Raw genomic sequence first — 11,827 nt, 5'->3', positions numbered from 1 at the left:
AGTCTACGCTAGCTATTGTCAGCATGGTGAGGCTCCTCTTCAATAACTTGTCACTAGAATGTCCCAACTTTAAAGGGTATACTAGTACTCAATGTATATTGCTTCAAATGTATGGAGGCTCCATTTATCTTAATTTTGACTTGTTTCAATCAATTGAATTGGTAGTCTCCTTAAACTTAACATCTACAATCACTACTGGAGAACTGGTTGTTTACTATTAACTAAATCCATGTTTTTTATAAACTGAAAAGTAGTTAGGGCTGTAAATTTCAATGGAGTTCTTATTGATTTAATGAAATCACCAATCCAATTGACTGAAGTAAGTGAAATAAAAAACAAATCAATGTTGAGGGGGTGTCGTTCAGAAAAATTAGAAGTTCAGGGTCCTATTTCAAAGGGGCCTACAGTTTAGGGGGCAATCACACATGTTATCATGTTTCTTTCTTCCTGATGAATTGACTTCTCTTGGTACCTCCGAATGCTAAATCATGAAGTAATTATATATGCTAGGGTTTTTCACTGATTAAAGGTTTATATATTCAGCTATAGCTGAAATGGGAATGAAACATGTTATTCAAGTTTAATTTCGTAAAATTTACTTTGTTGTCCTGAAATTTCCCATGACTTCTTATTTTTTTTCTTTTACTGTTTTCTAAGATCAAGTAGATTTGGATGGCAATATGGAATGCTCTATATCTATTACACGTTGAACCTGATCAGTGTTTCACGTGGCAGACTTAATCAGATTAAAAAAACCTCATCTGCCAATGATTTTTTCTGTTCTATTGATTTTCTACCTTCCCTGAAATTAGTTGGACTGATTAATTTCTTTTTCAGTTCTGTTTTTAGAGTTTCTTTTGTCAGTGAAATTGCAAACTCCCAAGATTGATCAATTAGAACACATGACTTCATTCTTCTTTGTTGTTGTACTTACACCTGATTCTGCTCTCTTTTTACTTCTCTTTGGCCCATTATAGTAAAATTAATGCTTAGTTAAACCATCAAAAATATATAGAATAATATATTACTATCATACAAGCCATTTTCTGATAAGATAGAAGAAATTTATACTTTGGGTTATTCACATAAAATCAAGCTTTTAGAAAATTCTTTCCCCAACCGACCGTCCCTAGCGCAAGTGGCAAAAGGGCTTGGTGGTTGGTACCCGAGACCCAAGTTCGAATCCTAGTTGATTCACATTTCCAGCTAAGTTTATTTCTAAATGAAATAAACGAAGCGGGTAGCATGCTACCTTTCTCTCTCAAAAAAAAGGAGAAAATTCTTTCCCAACTCCTGGTTGTTTAATTAGAAAAAAAACATGCTGAAATATTTGGTAGTATATTTTAAATATAGTTTAAAAGACTAAGTAGAAAAAGCTATAATAGCTAAAAGTTCCTATTCTCTTACTGGATATATCTAGGACCTACAATTTCTAAAATTTCCAGCTATTGACCATGGGATCAGTTTCTGTTCGGAATAACTTTCTTTTTGAAAATATCTCATTCAATACTCGTTGAAATTGATCAGGTCGTCATGAGTTACTTGAACATGTTGGACTCAACGCTGATGCGGTAGCTCGAAGCGGAGACTCATTGGCACTTTCAGAGTTGCACCTAAAATTTTATGCACCTTTGAGAGTATGCCCGTGCCTTCCAATTTGATCTCTGCTTGAAATATTTGCAATTTTGAAAACTTTGAGACTATTCTTTGGAATTTTAGCTATATTTATTTAGCCGGAGGGTTTGTTGAAACTCCTTTAAACTCTTGCGACCATAAAACTCAAAGCAGCTACTTGTGTTGTGTACACGACCCATGAATCATTTAAGTGTTAGACGTACCAGAGCCACCTGAACTTTCGCCTATTTGTAGATAGTCATCTAAACTTTCAAATTTTCATATTTCCAACCTAAACTTTCAAAATTTTGCAATTGACGGTCTGGGTTTATATTTAGACAATTTGAAGTGACTAACATTAGTCAAATGATCGAACAATAACAAAGGACACATACCGACTAGATAGAAGGGTCTTGTGTGTACATCAAAATCTAATCTTAAGAATAACAATTGATTTTTATCAGTTGGGTTTTTTTGAAATTAAATGTGATAATTATGATCAATTTCACTACCATAGTGATTTGTGGTATGAAAAAAGTCATCTGTATCACCGGCCTGCCTTGTTTATTGTTTGTTGAGCAATTGGCTAATGTTAATCAATATAATATAGATGAAATATGGATCTAGATTGCTAATTGCAAAATTTTGAAAGTTTGAGTGGTAAATGTAAAATTTTGCATGTTTAGTGGCTATCTGAAATGGACCAAAGTTCGGAAGGTTCTGGTGCACTTAACTCATTATTTAAATTGGGACATCTTTTCTCTGACTGGGGCTTTCAAAGAAATGCTTTTTGAACGAGCATTCATAGCTATTTTACGTAGTATCATACCAAAATCGTTTAGCCACAGTTAGAATCAGAAGCTTCTAGGTAAGAACTGCTACTTCCCGCCATTAAACAGTTTATTTGCTGGTTAGTTTGTCTTCAACTTCTATAGTAGAGAAGCTTCCAGAAGAAGCACTTTGTGTTAAATGATTTTCCTTCATTTGCCAGAGTGGTGATAGGTTCGTTGTGAAGGTGAGGGTTGCTGGCATCTCAGGGGTGCATATATTTATCGAGCACTTCATTTATAAGCTTCCGGATAAAGAGGTTTGTGCAGATTCATTTCTTTTCTCCTTTTCATAAACTTAACACTTATTTGTATCACTTTTTTGTTCCCTTTCCATTTTTCAACTCCAATGCTATGTAATTAAATGTGTTGGCTTATGAATTCTCCATTCCTGTTATTGCCAGTTATCTTACAAACTCGAACTTTTCAAAAATGAAGAAGCGGAAAAAAAAATAATGATTTAAAAACCAGGTCGAATGGCGACCCGGAAATATTACTGGGTCAAGCGTCACACCACCGGTTGAACCAGTGACGTCAGTATGACATCATAAATATTTAATTATTTTTTAAAATTTTATTATGTACAAAAATATGTATATATTACATCATAAAATACTAATTTCTAAACTAAATTAAGTGAAATTAAGTTTTCAAGTTTCACTTTTTATAAGACTAATCTATGCTAATAGAAATAAAATCAGCTAAGTTGATTTTAAGCCATTGGATTTTAATATGACTTGATCAAAAAAAATCCGGCCGGTTTGATTATAATCGGACCGATTGACTGGCTCGATGGTTGAACTATAAGTTCCATCGGTTCAAAGTGATTTTTTGACATATCGGGTTCAAAGGGTTACACCGAACTATTTTATAGATTGGGTCACAGTCGAACGGTCAACTGGTTCAATCATTGGAAAAAAGTTGCTAACCAAATTTCAGCTATTTTTGGTTAACAAACCTAAGATTACAAAAAATGTATCGAATATGAAGAAATAAAATAAAAAATTAAATTAAATTAAATAATTGGTGCCAAACATTGTTTTGTTATCTCACTCCTTTTTTTTGTTTTCAGCTTATTTTGGAAGCTACAGGCACAGTGGTTTGCCTCAACAAGAGTTATTGGCCCACTCGCATACCATCAGAGTTTTCATCGAAACTACTGCAGTTTTCCTCATCTAAGGGTTCATAGTGATATTTTTCTGTTTCCAATTAAATTGAGAAAGCCTGTAAAATTTTTGGAATTTCTATTTAGATAACACCATGGATTTTTTCCCTTTTTTTTCTCCAACTGTTGTTGTGGAGTTTTTATATTGGTTTTTAACCTTGTTGTAATTTAAAGAGTGGTTACTTTGAACGGTTGGAGACAAGTAACGATCAGGTTTAATAAATCTCTCTGTCAACACGATAATCAACTCTATTAATGACATTATTCTTTTTCATTATTGCAGGTGTAGTGAAATTGTATTGCTTTGTTTGTGGCTCAAGTTTACTTTTATAGGGGTTGAATGTTTCATCGGTTTATACTATTTCGGAGATGTCCTAAATTTAAAGTTTGGAATGAGAAATTTGCTTTCGAAGGCTATTAAAAACTTGTATATTCTTGGTACTGGACTACTTATGACTCCTATCATGTGTGGAAATGACAAAATCTTAAGGAGTTAAAGGCTCAGTTGCAAGACTTACTCAATAAGGGCTTTCTGAAGCCGAGTGTGTCACCGTGGGGTGCTCCGATGCTGTTTGTGAAAAAGAAGAATGGACCACTTCGGCTTTGTGTTGATTACCGCGAGCTGAACAAGGTGACTGTTAAGAATAAGTGCCCGTTACCGAGAATCGATGACCTGTTTGATCAGTTGCAAGGGTCTCGGATATATTCAAAGATCGATCTTCAGTCGAGGTATCACCAATTGAAGATTAAGCCGGAAGATGTGCACAAGACAGCGTTTTGTACGCGTTACGGCCACTATGAGTTCACGGTAATGCCGTTTGGGCTTACCAATGCCCCTGCAGCATTTTTGGACTTGATGAATCGGGTATTCCGGCCGTTGTTGGATCGGTGTGTCGTGGTGTTCATCAACAACCTGTTAATTTACTCGCGGAGTGACGAAGAGCACAATGTGCACTTGAGGGCTGTGATGCAGATTCTTCGTGAATAGAAGCTCTATGCTAAGTTAAAGAAGTGTGATTTTTGGCTTCGCAAGGTTGCACTTTGTGGAGCGACGATTGCGATTGGAGCTTCCGCGAATTAAAGGAGAGGTTGACATCGACCCCAGTACTTGCTCTACCGACGCCGGGGGAGAGCTTTGTGGTTTATAGTGATGCCTCGTACAGTAGTCTCGGGTGTGTTCTTATGCAATGTGGGCGAGTCATTGCATATGCTTCGCGTCAATTAAACAGCTATGATAAGAACTACCCTATTCACGACCTTGAGCTAGCCGCGGTTATATTCGCGCTAAAGTTGTGGAGGCACTTTATGGTAAGCATTGCGAGGTGTATATAGATCACAAGAGCCTCAAATACTTATTCACCCAGAAAGAGTTGAACATGCGGCAACAGCGATGGTCGGAATTATTGAAAGACTATGATGTCACTATTCTATACCACCTGGGAAAAGCCAATGTAGTAGCTGATGCATTAAGCAGAAAGTCGGTGGAAAATCTAGCGACGACAATCACGCATCAACCGTTGTTACAAAAAGAGATGCAGCGGTTTGGATTGGAAGTGGTAGCGTCAGAGGTTCCGACCATTTTAGCGGCATTAGTAGTTCAACCGACCTTGTTGGAGAAGATTAAGAAGCGGCAAGTGGCAGATCCATGGGAGGCAGTGCGCGAGTCGACCGGCGATGAAAAGCGGCAGAAGCAGCGAGCGGCTATGCCCTAGCCCGCATGCACTAGGGAAGGAGCTTGAGCTTCTTTTCCAACGGCGACGGCTACGGGGCGGCGCCGGTCGAAGGCGGTAGCCTGCTGGAGGCTAGAGGGAGGAGGCGCGGCCGGTGCAAGGCGGCGGCAGCGTGTGGGCGGCGAGTTAGCTCAGGCTCGGCCCGAGCATGCGCTGGGCAGCCACTGGAAGCATGAGCTGCGGCTGCGACGGCGCGCGAAAGTCGCCGGAGGGCAAGGGAGGGCGGTGCGACCGGGTGGTGGGAGGCGGCAGCTCGCAGGCTGCGAGCGAGCTTGGTTTCGGCCCGAGCTAACCAATCCTGGCCGCAAGTTGCCCAGACGGCGACAGCGGTGCACGCGGACGGCGAGGGTCCAGCCGGGGCATCGCTAGAGATCGAGACCACGGCCACGGGATAGCCTGAAGTATGTGGGTCCTCCCCTGTGGTCTACGATAAAGTGGATGGTGCTAGGTGGAGAAAGTAATGGAGGAGAGGCAATGCGGCTCCTTTCCGGCGGCCGGAGGAGCACGCTGGTAGCCGGGGTGCACTCAGCGATGGCAGGGAGGATTGCTCGTGACGGCTGGGGCGCAGCTGAGGTAGATGCGGCAGCTTAGGGTTAGGGTTAGCTTGGAAAACCCTAGTTGCATATAAATACAAGTTGCGAAATCGCGCAAAAGTCCCCGAAGACTCAAACTTTCATACTGGGTCCTTCACAGCTTGAGTATTTCGCGCATACGCACCTCAATGTTCGAAATTGTGCAAAACAGTACATAAAATATTGGGCTTTTCGCAACCGTTTTGCCAATTTCGACCCCTCAGCGAACATTTCGCGATTCCTGGAGATCCGTCCGTCAGATTTCCGATCGGATCGCGCCAGCGAGTTCAGCACGACTGGGGCATCGAATCTTTTGTTTCGTCCAATTTAGTCGCCGATTTGTGACGAAACCCATCCACTCTCCAATCTCCAAAAACCACATATATTTCTCGTAAATCGTGCATCAGAACCCAAATCCGTCAATGTCATTGGGTTCAGGACAGTCGAACCGTCGAAAACGAGCTATTAGATCACTATAAACGAAGTCCAATACGCACCAGAAGCCATCTCCACTCATTGGCTTTTCCGGAAAATCGGAGTTACTATTCGCTTTAAGTGATTAGTACAGGTCGCGTAACTTCTCCATCCCAACTCGTTTTCTCCTGAAACTTGACGAGTGCTTATGTAATTACATTACACATAAAAACATCGTCAACAGAGGGTTTAGTTGCCAAATCTCAGATATTACAACATATATATACGTCCTATATGCTTTCACATGCCTATTATTCTTGTCCAATGGCCAGTAATTTAATCTAGTAACATATGATACATACATCCATATTTACCAATTAACCTACCATTATATGCATCAAGTAAAACAAATATTAAATTTTACTCTTTGACATGAAAGTGATCTAATCACTTTGGTGAAGCACAACCCACCTTGTGGTATCCTCAATTGCTTGTAGACACTTGCAATTTGGCCAATTTCTTGTATCTTCAAGCTTACTCCAAAGCTTTTCTTGTCCTATACAAGAGATCCATTCGTTACCAATTTCAAACCCCTAAATAATTTTTTCTCTTGAAATCAAGTTGCCCCACTTGATTTTCTAACTCCCAATTAGGGTTTTAAAGGGTTAAAATATTTTTAAAACCTTCCATAAGAAAATCTCTCTTTCAACTTAGGGTTGCTCCAAATTAGAGAAAATTTTCAAATCTCATGATAAATCCTACAATTTGTGGTCTAGATTTACCTAGGGTTTACTAAAATCCTTAAAGCAAGGATTAAACTCAAAATCCTAACCTCAAATTCCAAAACTCACCTTTGTCCAAAGCTTTTCCACTTCTTCTTCCTAAAGAAGATGACCTTCTAGCTCCAAATCCTCCCTCTTAGCTTGATCCTCCAAGCTTCAAGGGTTGGAGAAGAAGATGAATAAGAGAGTAAGAGAGAGGAGCTTCTTCTCTCCCTCCCTTTCTTTCTGTGTGTGTGTAATGGGGGGGGGGGGGGGGGGGGGGGGGGGGGGGGGGGGGGGGGGGGGGGGGGGGGGGGGGGGGCGGGGGGGGGGGGGGGGGCGGGGGGGGGCGGGGGGGGAGGGGGGGTTTAATAGAGAAACAGAGGAGAAGCCTCCCCTTATATAGGGCCCCCCCCCCCCCCCCCGTTGAAATTACCAAAATAAACTTCAAAAATTGTATTCTGCAGCACTGCATACCTGTACTCGGGTTCGCGTACTAGTACTTGAGCATCCAATTCCAGTACCCCGAATCCAGTTCCTCAAAACCCGAACATTGGTTTCTCAGGTTTTCTATTGCGTACCGGTACGCAGTTTCCAATACCGGTACCTAGTACAAATTCAGTACCGGTACCCAAGTTCGGTTCCTCAAAACCTAAGAGCTTATTCCTCTCATTTTGTATTGCGTACCGATACCCAGTTTTCAGTACTGGTACTCAAGACAATCTGCACTTTGACAGATTTTATCTTTCGGAGTCCGTTTTCGCGCCCAGTTTGCACTGAAAACACTCGAATGCTTCCCAAACGTTGCTGAAACTACTTTAATAGCTTTTTAACCTAGTTCCCACCAAAACTTCATAATTGTAGAAGTTCGGTATATTACATTGAGTATCGTACTGAATAAAAATGGATGGAATAGGAGAATGAGACAATAAAATTGATGACAAAAGATTCATGAGCCATTTTGCCGCAAGACAAAGTAGTGTCGAGGGTAACAAACTTGCTTCTATTTTTCTTCTGGCTATTATACTCTATTGGTTAATTGCCAAAAAACTACACTACCACCAAGAATAAAGATATAACTAGAAGTGGATTTGGTATCCTAAGAATAAGAAATCCAATTGGCATCATTACATCTCTCAATTACAACAGGATAGCCAACAAATTTGAGAGCATAAGAGAGAGTATCTTTAAAATAATGAAATACTCTATCCGGAACANACCACGGATTCACGACAAAATCCAACCTTCTTCGAATAGAAGGAAACACACACAAAAATACATATAAAACATGTATTTTTGGATTTTCTCGAAATCCGTGCGTCAAAACCAAAATCCGTCAGCGCCATTAGTTCCAGAATAGCTGACCCGATCGAAACGAGCTATTGGACTGCTATGAACAGAGTCCGGTACGAGCCAGAAGTCAACTTCTCACCGCGGCTTCTCCGGAAAATCGAGTTACTATTCACTTTAAGTGAAACTTGGAAATCGCGTAGAATTTCCGTTTTAACTCGATTTCGCTCGAAACTTGACGAGTGCTTTTGTAATTAAATTACACACAAAAACATCGTCAACTGAGAGTTTAGCTACACTGCAAAAATCTCAGTCCTTACATCATCCCCCCCTTAAAGGAAGTTTCGTCCTCGAAACTTGCTCACAGGCGGGGGTGATCCGACGCACAACGAACTAGCACAACACATGCATGCAATGCAAGGAGAGATGCATTAAACGAAAAGCATGCAAAGCTACGACGACAACAACAACAACATTATACCTGCAACGATATCAGCCGATGGATCATCCTCCTGACGTGTCATCATGAAGGCGCGTCCGTCAGTGGTCTGGTGTACCTCCTTCACTTGACGAGATGTCGATGGACGTCCAGCTGAAGAATAGGTCGACTTGCCACGATCTTGCCATGGAGCTGCTGGAGTATATGCTGCTACAGATGCTGTACCTGCTCCACTGGTGCAATCTGCCCGAAGATGTCCACGTTGGCCACACCGGTAACAGTGATTGTGGCGCTGTGGGCACTCAATAACCTTGTGAGCCTCACCGTAGATAACACAAGGTCTGATGCTCTGCTGCTGAGACGTAGCGGGGGAGCTGCTCGATCCTGAATATGCCTTGCGATGCTTGGATGATCGTCCGTTGCTCGATTGGCTACCAGCAAAACTTTCCTGTGCTCACTTCCTGTCTTCACTCTTCTCGGATGTGCCTTGTTCGATTCGAGCCTCGTCCATTTCACTCTGCACCATCAGGGCCTGATCTAAGCTCTCGTCGAACGTCAACGCGCCATGGGACGCGATCAGAAGTCGAATACTGGGCCTTAGCCCTCTCACAAACATCCTTGCCTTGTGATACTCATCACGAACCACGAACGGAATCAACGAAACAATGCGAGAAAAGTCTCGCTCATACTCGCCTACGGTACGGTTGCCTTGCTTGAGACGCCCCAATTCACGCTCCAAACTCTGCTTAGTGCTATCCTTGAAGTACTGCTCGTACAGGAGTCTCCGAAATTCCTCCCAGCTTGGATAGATGCTCCCAAGTTTGCGTTCAAAGTGGCCGATCCACCACGAATACGCATCCTTCTCAAGACAGTGAGCAGCTAGAGGGACTCGATCCAGCTCCTCGATGTGTAGATCACGAAACAGCTTCTCCATGTGAGTGGCCCAATGCTCGATCACCCAGACGTCATCACTCCTTCCTGCGAATTTCGGCGGATCGAACTTTCGAAACTCCACCAGCTTCGCCCGTATGCGGGTGCCTTCCGCTGCAAGGGTATCAACACCCCCAGCGGGAACCGTCGTGGGGGCCGTCGTCGTCGTAGTAGTGACAGCTGGAGGTACGGCAGGCGCATGCGTCGCGGGAGGATACGCGTTCACCGGAGTGTCCTGTGCCGAAGGTGGGACCGGGGTAGCAGTAGCCGCAGCCTGCTGCTGCAAGAACTGCTGAAACAAACCCGAGAGGGTCGCCAGCTGACCCCTCAAATCAGCTATCTGGGCCTCGAGCTGCTGAGTCCGAGTGCCACTCATCGGCTCCGCGCCCGACTGCTCCCCAACACCCCCACTCGGAGGAACACGAGTACGGCCGGGCGTTTCCGCACCGACGCGTCCACCACCACGACCCGGACGAGGGGGCCTACCACGAGCCATCTGCAACAGAAAATACCGTCAAGCAAACCAAACGACTCGACATACCAACTCACCGGGACTCAAACCCAAAACCGCACTCACGTGCCTATATACCTTAGGTCTTCCTATGAGTCAACCTAACCAGTGGTTCAGTTAGAAAACTTGTAAATGCAGTTGTAGTTGTTTCACGCTCTGATACCATCTTAATCTGTCACGCCCCGGGGCCGATTTTAAAAGCCTTTTTAAAATAGAGTTGCGGAAAACGTGCCATTTTTTTTTTTTTTTAACTTGGCCCACGTGACGTACAGACCCGCCACAAATACAAAGTTCCTCTGTCCATTCGGACAGAGTTTCCTTTGTATTTGCACGGCGTACCAACGATACAACAGGATCACAACCACAACCTACATTTACCAAACAACAACCAAAGCATGATATGCATTTCCATACAGCTAACAATCCTTAGAATGATGCATGCTTCTAAGCACTCCTTAGGCGCTGGATGATACAATGCACAATACAACAAACATCCTATTTAAAAGTGCTCCCCACACGGAAACTTTTGTTTTTTAAACTCTAATTCAATCATTTATAAAAGCCATTCGAAAATCTTTTTAAAACTGTTTCCCACACGGAAACTTTATTTTGAAAACCGACTACCTCGAAGGGTAGAAAACCACGATGCATAACTACAAGAAAACCAAATCTCCACAGAACCAAAACCACAGATCGAAAACTCCAATCTCATGTAATATAAAATATCCATAATCTCATGCATAACGGAAATCACAACATTCAAACATCTAACTGAACCATTTATTTAAATGACTACTAAAGGCGGGAAAGAAATAACCAGGGTGACGGTCGCTACTGCCGTCTAACTAGATCGTCCTCTCGTCGAGCCCAAAATCCAACTCCTCGTCTCTGTCACCTGGGGGGAAAAGGGGGGGTGAGAAACCGCAACCATGGTTTTCTCAGTGGGTACGACAGAGCCACGAAGGCAAGTCGTAATCACCGGAAACCAAAGGAGATAGATAAACAAATATATATCTGTAAGCTGATATGAAATAGAACTACAGTAGCTACAACAGATAAATAGGAAGCAATAAATAAACCTGCTACTGTATAGAAAACAATGCAAATAATGCCTCAATGTACTGAACCAGAAACTGTACCCAATCTGTGCCTGCTGTATCGGTCCGCAGACCTCAAGCGCTACCTGTCACTAACTGCACCGACCTGATCCATCCGCCCCGCAGGACGACCTATCCGGATAAGTACACCTCCGATCGGTGGCCAAACCGATCCGGTGTCATGAATACCCCCAAGTGCCGTGACTAAGTCAATGCTGGTATGCTCAAACAAAAACAAACCCGGCTAAAGCCGGTGCCTAGGCCGAAGCCAACAACGAGGGCGTACAATGCCAAACTGAAATAGAAGCTAGGGCGTACAACGCCGAACCGAAATAGATGCTAGGGCGTACAACGCTGAACCTCGATCAACCAGATCGAAACACACGACAAGAGAGTCGATGTGTTGCCTGGACCCAAGGTCCATAGAGATACTGAAATACGAATGCAACCTGCTCTACATGTCTATCCACAACTATA

General features: G+C 42.8%; 1 long non-coding RNA gene across 1 annotated transcript; it reads left to right on the top strand.

Annotated features, from left to right (window-relative positions):
* The first annotated feature begins 1 nt into the window (after window position 1).
* LOC109706128 lies at window positions 2-3,689 on the top strand. Its single transcript, XR_002215083.1, has 4 exons — window positions 2-26; window positions 1,528-1,637; window positions 2,606-2,653; window positions 3,514-3,689. It is a non-coding gene; the product is annotated as an uncharacterized LOC109706128 (long non-coding RNA).
* The last annotated feature ends 8,138 nt before the right edge of the window (window positions 3,690-11,827 follow it).

Source organism: Ananas comosus, unplaced genomic scaffold (genome assembly GCF_001540865.1).
Source record: "Ananas comosus cultivar F153 unplaced genomic scaffold, ASM154086v1, whole genome shotgun sequence".
NCBI lineage: Eukaryota > Viridiplantae > Streptophyta > Magnoliopsida > Poales > Bromeliaceae > Ananas > Ananas comosus.
The sequence above is the reverse complement of the archived record's forward strand: the minus strand, read 5'-3'. Positions and strand labels throughout refer to the sequence as shown.